At 39.5% G+C, this 8,791-nt stretch overlaps 1 protein-coding gene across 2 annotated transcripts in view; it reads right to left on the reverse strand.

Moving 5' to 3' along the window:
- The window catches only part of ARSJ (arylsulfatase family member J), a 162,434-nt gene that overhangs the window by 49,452 nt on the left and 104,191 nt on the right, over positions 1-8,791 (reverse strand). The gene's annotated exons all lie outside the window — the stretch shown is intronic.

Below are 8,791 nucleotides of genomic sequence, written 5' to 3' on the forward strand. Positions count from 1 at the left end.
AGGTTTTGGCTCAGCTGCATTTCTTACTAGAAGCTCTAGGGAAAAATCTGCTTCCAACCTTATTCAGGTTGTTGGCTGAATTCACTTCCCTGTGTTTGTAGGATTGTCTCTGGTTTTTTTGCTGGCTGTCATCCAAGGGCCACTCTTTGCTCCTTGAGTTGCCTGCAGTTCTTTTTCATGTTCTCCATGTGTCCCCTTTCAGCAGTGGTAGACCAAGTCCCTCTCAAGCTTTCAGTCTCTGACTTCTCCTTTTTCATATATCTCTGAACTCCAGCCAGAGAAAGGTCTCTGCTTTTAAGGGCTCCTATGACTAGATTGGGCCCACCTGCATAATCCAAGATAAACTCTTTATTTTAAGGTCTGTAATTTTATCTGCAAAGTCTCTTTTGCCATGTAGTGTAATATATTCACAGGTCTCAGGGATTAAGGCATGGGAATCTTTGGGGGTTCATTCTGCCCACATATTATAATATTATATCCACATATTATAATAATAGTATGAACAAAGTGTTAATGGGAACACAGAGGAAGAAGATGGTAATTCTGTCTGGAAAAAAAGGTGGTGCAAAGAAAGTCTTCATCACAGAGATAACATTTGAATTGTATTTCTAAGGAAGAATGTGATTTCACTAGAGAGAGTGGGTACATAAAAGTTATTTCAGGCAAATACAAAATCAAGAAGACATGAAAACACTTGGTCATGTTTGGGATTGGCAAATAGTCTAGTATAGCTAAAGTGTGTCTGAGTTTAAATCCTAGCTGTGCTGCATAACCGTCTCTGTAGTCTTAGACAAATCCCGCCTAGTCTTGGTTTCTTCTGTGAAATGGGGGTAGTTCGTCATAGTGCTTATTTCACAGAATATGAGGATTAAATAAGCTAAAATACCAAAGCACATAATGTAGTGTCTTTCACATTATACATGCATATCAAAGACAGCTACTAGTATTAACGTTCCTGTTATTATTATTCCTAGAGCTAGAGATGATTGGGAAAGAGTGGAGATGTGGCAGGAGTGAATGAGGCTGAAAGTGTAGTCTGGGGTCAGAGTACAGTGTCATAGTGGGACTGAATTAATCACTGTTCTTTTGGAGTCATTTTCTTCTTCCAGTTTCTCTGACATCACTCTTCCGTGGGTTTTATCTTACTTTTTTCTTTTAATTTTTATTTATTTATTTTTGGCTGCGTTGTGTCTTCATTGCTGTGCATAGGCTTTCTCTAGGTGTAGCGAGCAGGGGCTACTCTTTGTTGCGGTGCGTGGGCTTCTCATTGCGGGTGCGTCTCTTGTTGTGGAGCACAGGCTCTAGGCGCACGGGCTTCAGTAGTTGTGGCGCATGGGCTTCAGTAGTTGTGGCTCACAGGCTCTAGAGCGCAAGCTCAGTAGTTGTGGCGCATGGGCTTAGTTGCTCCGCAGCATGTGGGATCTTCCTGGGCCAGGGCTCGAACCTGTGTCTCCTGCATTGGCAGGCGGATTCTTAACCACTGTACCACCAGGGAAGTCCCTTCTTACTTTTGAAGGTCTCATCTTAATTTTCTTGAATGGGTTATACTCTGAGTCCTCCAAATCTCTTCTGACACTGTGTCGTTTCTCTGGACAACTTAGCCTATTTCCATGGTTTTAATGACTATATCTTTACTTCTGGCCCCAACTCTCCCCTCAACTGAGACCTGCACTTGGACATTTCAACCTAAACACCTCCACCCTCATCCATTGTTCTTGTGTCTTGACCACTCGCTGCCCTCCTGCCACACCACTGTCACCATCCCCCCAACACACCCAAGAACTATTCATATTCCAGTGTTCTCTGTCTTAGTTCTTGATATCAACATTCCCATCAATGAAAATAATTGCAACCAGCAGGTCCTGGAATGCTGTTTTATTCTTATGCGCTTTGTATATGCCATTTCATTTACTTGGCATACCCATCCCAAGCTCAGATATCTTTCCATTCTGAAGCCCCTAAAATGTGACCACTCGCCACCCCCCCCATGCTGCTTCTGTACCTAGTGCACAATTTTGTGGTTGCATATATTGCATTGCATTGTAAGTAGCTATCAATATGTCTGACTCTCCTGGAAGTCCACTGTGGGCGCCTTAAGAGTCCATGCTTTTTCATCTTTGTGTTCATTGTACTTAATAGACTACATGGCTTATAATAGTAGATACTAAAAAAATGGTTGTTGAAATGACTTTGAGTTTATCTTATAGGCAACAAGTCAGTTTTTAAGTCGATGAATGGCATTGTCAGATAAGTGTTTCAGCAAGTAATTCTGGCGGCTGTGCTAGATGGATTGGTGGAAAATGAAAGACAGGTGGCAGCGAGTCTATTCAGGAGGTTCTTTGTAATCCAAATGAGAGATGATAAAGGTCTAGCAGTGATGGTGGAAATGAAAAGAATGAACAAATTTGAGAGATTATTACAGGCAGGATTTCTATGACTTATTGAGTGATTGGATGATGTAGAGGGGAGAGAGAGGGGTACAGGACAGTGCTGCAGTTTGGGATTGGCCTAGTGAAATAAATGTTGAGTAAGGGAACTTAGAAGGAAGACTTTGTTCATGGAGACAAAATACAAGGTTTGGTTTTGAACATGTCAAGACAGAAGTGCTGAGGGACACACTGGGAGAAATGTCTAAGAGGCAGTTAGAGATAGAAGTCAGGTATGTATTTTGTATGTTTTAAAAAGTTTTTCCAAAAATCTATGTTGATTTTGAGTGTTTAAGCAAATTTGGGAAGCATTTCTTACCTTTTATTTTCTAAAATATAAGACTTTATCTCCTTCTAAACTCTCTAGGCATAGTGTACTCAATGCTACATGGTGAGAATCAATAGAAAAATTAAATTGACAAGGTGTTGGCACCTCCTTGTCCCTCCTTCACTCTGACCCCCTCAATGAGGAGGAACAGAAACATACACAACTGATCACCATGGAAGCAGTGGATATGCAGAGGTCAAGAATGGAACTTAAAGTCCTATGGGAAATGATAGTGGAAATTTACATTTCCTGGCTCCTTAAATGTTTATCTCAAGAGAGCATTAGACAAACATAGTTTGAATTTCTCAAAAGATGTTGAAGAATTTCTCTCTTCTCTCCTATCTGAGATCCAGCAATAATGGATCCTTGAAGGGCTGTCTTAATGATATTGTTTCCAGAGAGTATTAGGCTGTTTTGAAAACCTGTGACATTAGTCCTTTAGTTTATCTGGATTCTTGTGGTTGTAGACAAAACATTTAGGGCCACCTACCCTCTAATGAAATGGGAGAGGCTAAGTGGTACATGTTTCCCTGAACAGGAAGGAAAAGAGAATCATGAGGGATATAGCAAGAAGCAGAATCATTTCCCTGAGGAGTGTGATTGCATCATGCAGGTTTTGTGCCTGCTTAGTGTCTCCAAATGTGGATTTAATTGTACTGTGATAGCATGTTCATAGTTAGCAAGAATATGAAAACAAGTAACAGCTTTCTCACCAGTAAGACATCTTATTTACCTATCCCTTACTGGCTGCATAGAAACCACAGACAATAAATCTCTCTTGAACATTTGTGAGATTTCTTCTTAAAATTCAGGAAATATAGCCCTCCTACAGATTGCAAGCAATTCTAAACTCTTTTCCTATGAGATTTCTACTTAAAATCTTTGTGCCAAAATGCAATTTATTTTGAGTACTCTTGAGTTTCTTAGGACTTTAATGAGTTTAATGAATGTTTGCAATGATTTTTCACATCAATGCCATGAGCTTTAGAGGCTAGTTCTTTATTATGGTTTACCAGACCAGCACCCTCCCTGGCTGGCAGGTGGACATTAGGCATTTAAAAAATTTGACTCTGAATGTCATAAGGTACAACAGTAAAACGTACCTTATTTACTACTCTGTATGGTGAATATCAAAAATAGTAATAATGAGTTCATCACAGTGTTGGCACCTGCTTGTCCCCTCTCATTTGGATCTCTCAGAGAGGAGGAGCACAAATGCCTCTCGAGGACCATTGTGGACACAATAGACATAGAGGCACAAAGATGGTTCTGTATATATGCAGACTGTGGGTGGGGTGCAGTATAAGGTAATGTGTCACCTAGATCATGGCAGTTGTACACTAAAGCTTTTATGGGAGAAGTGAGGGGATTATTCATGTAAGAGTCCTGGAGGCTGACTTTCTTCATTTGTTAATTGACTAATGGCTTTGAGCTTGGTGCACTTATTTTCCCCAGCTTTATTGGGATATAATTGACAAATAAAAATTCTAGATATTTATGGTATACAGTGTGTTGTTTTGATATAGGTATAAATTGTGAAATGATTACCACAATAGAGCTACATATCCATCACCTTACATAGTTATCATTTTTTGTGGTGAGAACATTTAAGGTCTACTCTCTTAGCAAATTTCAGTATACAATACAGTGTTATTAACTATAATCACTATGCCATACATTAGATCTCCAGAACTTTTTCCTGCAGAACTGAAACCTTGTATGCTCTGACCAACATCTCCCTATTTCCCCTATTCCCCAGCCCCTGGCATCCAGCATTCTGCTTCTATGAGTTTGGATTTTTAGATTCCACATATAAGTAAGATCATGCAGTATTTGTCTTTCTGTATCTGACTTGTTTCACTTAGCATAATACCCTCCAGTTTCATCCATGTTGTCCCAAATGGCAAAATTTCTTTCTTTTTAAAGGCTGAATAGTATTCCATACGCCACATTTTCTTTATCCATTCATCCATGTATAGACACTTAGGTTGATTCCATATCTTGGCTGTTGTGAATAATGCTGCAAAGAATGTGGGAGTGCAGGTATCTCTTTGAGATACTGATTTCATTTCCTTTGGATATATATTAAGAAGTGGGATTGCTGAATCATATGTAGTTCTATTTTTAATTTTTTATGGAACTTCCATACTGCTTTCCACAGTGGCTGTATCAATTTACATTCCCACCAACAGTGCACAGGAGTTCCTGAGCTGGATATACTTTGTTCCAGTAGAAAATCTTGGTTTTAGTGAGTTAGCTATATGGGAAAGAGAGTGAAGATCAGACTCCCAGGCTTAATTTGGCTCCAAGCTTGAAGGAAGAGTGGCAAGAGGGAGGCCAGGTGGGCCTTGAGGTACCAGGATTGTCTGATGGTTTTGTAGGTTGGGAGAGAAGGTATAGATTTGAGACAAAATCCCTAGCTCAAAATGAGGAGTGTACATTGGCCTGAGCCATCACTGGAATCCAAGGACCAGCACCCACTCAGTTGAGGAGGGAGATGTCCTCACATGTGACAGAGTAAGTCTAGTGGAAGAGCAATATCCATAAAACCCTCACTATAAACTACAAACTGCAAAATGGAAAAACAGAGCTGGTTTCAGAAAAATATAATTATGTACCAAGCCATAGAATCCTGATTTAGATATTCTTGTTAAAAAAGGCAATTATGAAGTTTGTCATGCGGTATTGGAGAAAATTTCCCTGTTCAGCTCTGGTATTCGTCAAGACAATTTGGTTTCCTCCTGGCTACCTAAAGAGAATTGCTCAGCTGCTATAGTAACTGTGTCCCTGGATATATGGCAGTTGACAAAAACACTCTTTATATGCTGATTTTTATGCTTAGAAACATAGGCTTGGCTGGTGGGATGGATAAAATTACAAGCTGGATGATAAAATTGCTGTAATACAATGTTATAATACTTCTTTCTTTATCTCATGTCTCACATCCCACCCCTCACCAAATCCTGTCAACTCCATCATCCCTTCCCTGGTCTAAGCCATCACCATCTTTCACAGGGATTTTGCAGTGGCTTCCAGACTGATCTGTTTCCTCTCTTGTCTTTCTTCCTTCCACTCTCTAAACAGCTGTAAGAGTGATCTTTTAAAAATATAATTCAGATTATTCCTTTGATTCAAATTCTCCAGTGGTACATTAGTCAGCTCTTGCTTCAATCAGGCCATTTAACAAACCCCCCTGACTCTCAGGAGTTGACAATAGTAAGCATTCATTTTTTTTGTCCACAGGTCAGCTGGAATGGCTCTGCTTCAGAGGCTCCAGGATGGGTTTTGGTTGCTCCATAAATTTTATCCTGGGCCTTGGCTGAAGGGGCCTTGACTTCCTGGAGCCTACTCTTCCAATGGTAATCGGGGTGTGGGTGTGTCCCAGAAGCCAAGACAACCCATGTGAAAACATTTAAGGCCACTGCTTGTGTCACATTTGCTAACATTCCATTGATCAAAGGAAGTCACATGCATCAATGGCATGAGGAAATATTCTCTATACATGTGGAGGATATTGCAAAGAAATGTGGCCAAGGGTGTGAGTGTGTAATCCTATTACAAGCAAGTGAAAAATTGGGACCAATAATCATATCTCCCCAGAATGACTTCCTATGGCACTCAGAAAAAAACCCATTCTTTCTTACCTGCTTAATTCTTTTTTCACAGCACTTAGCACAACCTGTCATGTATTCTAAACTATTCACTGGATTTTTCTCTGTTTCTTCCATAAGCTCTGTGAAGACAGAGACATCGATGTTCGCAGCACACAGTGGGAGCTCAAAATGTAATTGTGAATAAACAAGTAAACTGAATTGCAATATCTTCCATGTTCTATTCATTCTCTGCTGCAGCACACAACCTTTGAAGCCTTGGGAATATAGCAGCATCTGGCCAGGTAAAGACATAAAACACTCATAGGCCAAGGGCAAACTTTTTTTCCTTCTATAGATTTTTACAAATAAACTTCTTGCACAAATGGAAAATACTGATCTAGAGTCAATTTGTTTTCTTGTATTTTCCCTTCTGAGTAGTTTTTGTCAGGTTTTTGAAATTGAAGAAGGCGTAAGGATTTTGTATGAGGTTCTATCAATCACTGCTTGAGCCAATGCACTTTTGATTGTTTGTGTGTTTGTATCAGGGATTGACCAACTTTTACTATTGGGTGCCAAGTTTGCAATGCCTGCTTTTTCTTGGTTTAGCTTTACTTTTTTTTGAGGTGTGGAAATTCCCTGTCATGAATAGGGTATGTGTATATTTGAGTATAAAATTGATATTACTCTCCAGGTCTGGGGGTTTGACTGGGAGTAAGTAATCTAGCCCTTGAGAGAGGCAGTGAAGTAGCTGATTTCAGAAACAGGATCTCTTTAAAAAGAAGTGCATAGGTAATCAAACTTATAAGCTTTTGCACAGCAAAGGAAATCGTCAACACAATGAAAAGACAACCTAAGGAATGGGAGAAAATATTTACAAATGCTGTGACTGACAAGGGCTTAATTTCCAAAATGTACAAATAACTCATACAACTCAATAACAACAACAACAAAAAAACCAACCCAACCAAAAAATGGGCAGAATACCTTAAAAGACACTTCTCCAAAGAAGACATACAGATGACCAACAAGCACATGAAAAGATGCTCAAAATCGCTAATTATTAGAGAAATTCAAATCAAAACTACAATGAGGTATCACCTCACACCGGTCAGAAAGACCATCATCAAAAAACCTACAAACAATAAATACTGGAGAGGGTGTGGAGAAAAGGGAACCCTCCTACACTGTTGGTGGGAATGTAAATTGGTGCAGCTACTATGGAGAACAGTATGGAGGTTCCTCAAAAAACTAAAAATAGAGTTACCCTATGATCCAACAATCCCACTCTTGGGCATATATCCAGAGAAAACTCTAATTTGAAAAGATACATGCACCCCAATATTCATAGCAGCACTATTTACAATGGCCAAGACATAGAAACAACCTAAATGTCCACTGAAGATCAATGGGTAAAGAAGATGTGGTATATATATACAATGGAATACTACTCAGCCATAAATAGAATAAAACAATGCCATTTGCAGCAACATGGATGGACCCAGAGATCTTCATACTAAATGAAGTAAGTCATACAGGGAAAGACAAATATCATATGATATCACTCATAAATGGAATCTAAAATATGGTACAAATGAACCTATTTACAAAACAGAAACAGGCTCACAGACATAGGAAACAAACTTATGCTTACCAAAGGGGAAAGGGGTGGTGTAGGGGATAAATTAGGAGTTTGAGATTAGCAGATACAAACTGCTGTATATAAAATAGATAAATAACAAGGTCCTACTGTATAGCACAGGGAACTATATCCAATATCCTATAATAAAACATAATGGAAAAGAAAATGAAAAAGAACATATATATATACATACACACATATATAATGTGAATCATTTTGCCATATACCAGAAACTAATGCACATTGTAAATTAACTACACTTCAATAGAAAAAAAAGAACTACATATGGAGGACTGCCGATGGCTGAGAGCCCAGTTTCCACTGGGGATGTCCAACAATGGCATACACACCACGGGCAGATAATCCTTCCCATATGTAAGCCAACCCTACAATATCTTGTACCTATTCTGTGGGCCAGGACTACCCAAATATCAGCTGCAAGGAAATGGTATGTGTGGGAGAAGCATTGGAATCATTTCTTAAAAAAGAGCTCTTTATCAGGGTATAATGTGAGATGAAGTTAGGAAGAAGAACTGTGATTCGAAGTGCAGGAAATGAAGCCAGAAGTCTGGAACTGGGATGGCAGCCAATGAGTGTGGTAAGCTTAACAGCAAGGGAACCAGGGAACAAGTGAAGGTTAACCACGGGATAACAAGAAAAAAGAGCAAGGTACGACAGGGCAGTTGTGAAAGTCATTCTGTGAATGCAGCATGTAGGCCTTGGCGTTCCTTTCAGGCACAGCTTGTAACTGAGCTAGACTGGGCATATCAGTTATGTGTGCTCCGTATTTTTATAGGGATTATGG

This window comes from Balaenoptera borealis (assembly GCF_965194805.1).
Source record: "Balaenoptera borealis genome assembly, chromosome: 4".
Classification (NCBI taxonomy): domain Eukaryota; kingdom Metazoa; phylum Chordata; class Mammalia; order Artiodactyla; family Balaenopteridae; genus Balaenoptera; species Balaenoptera borealis.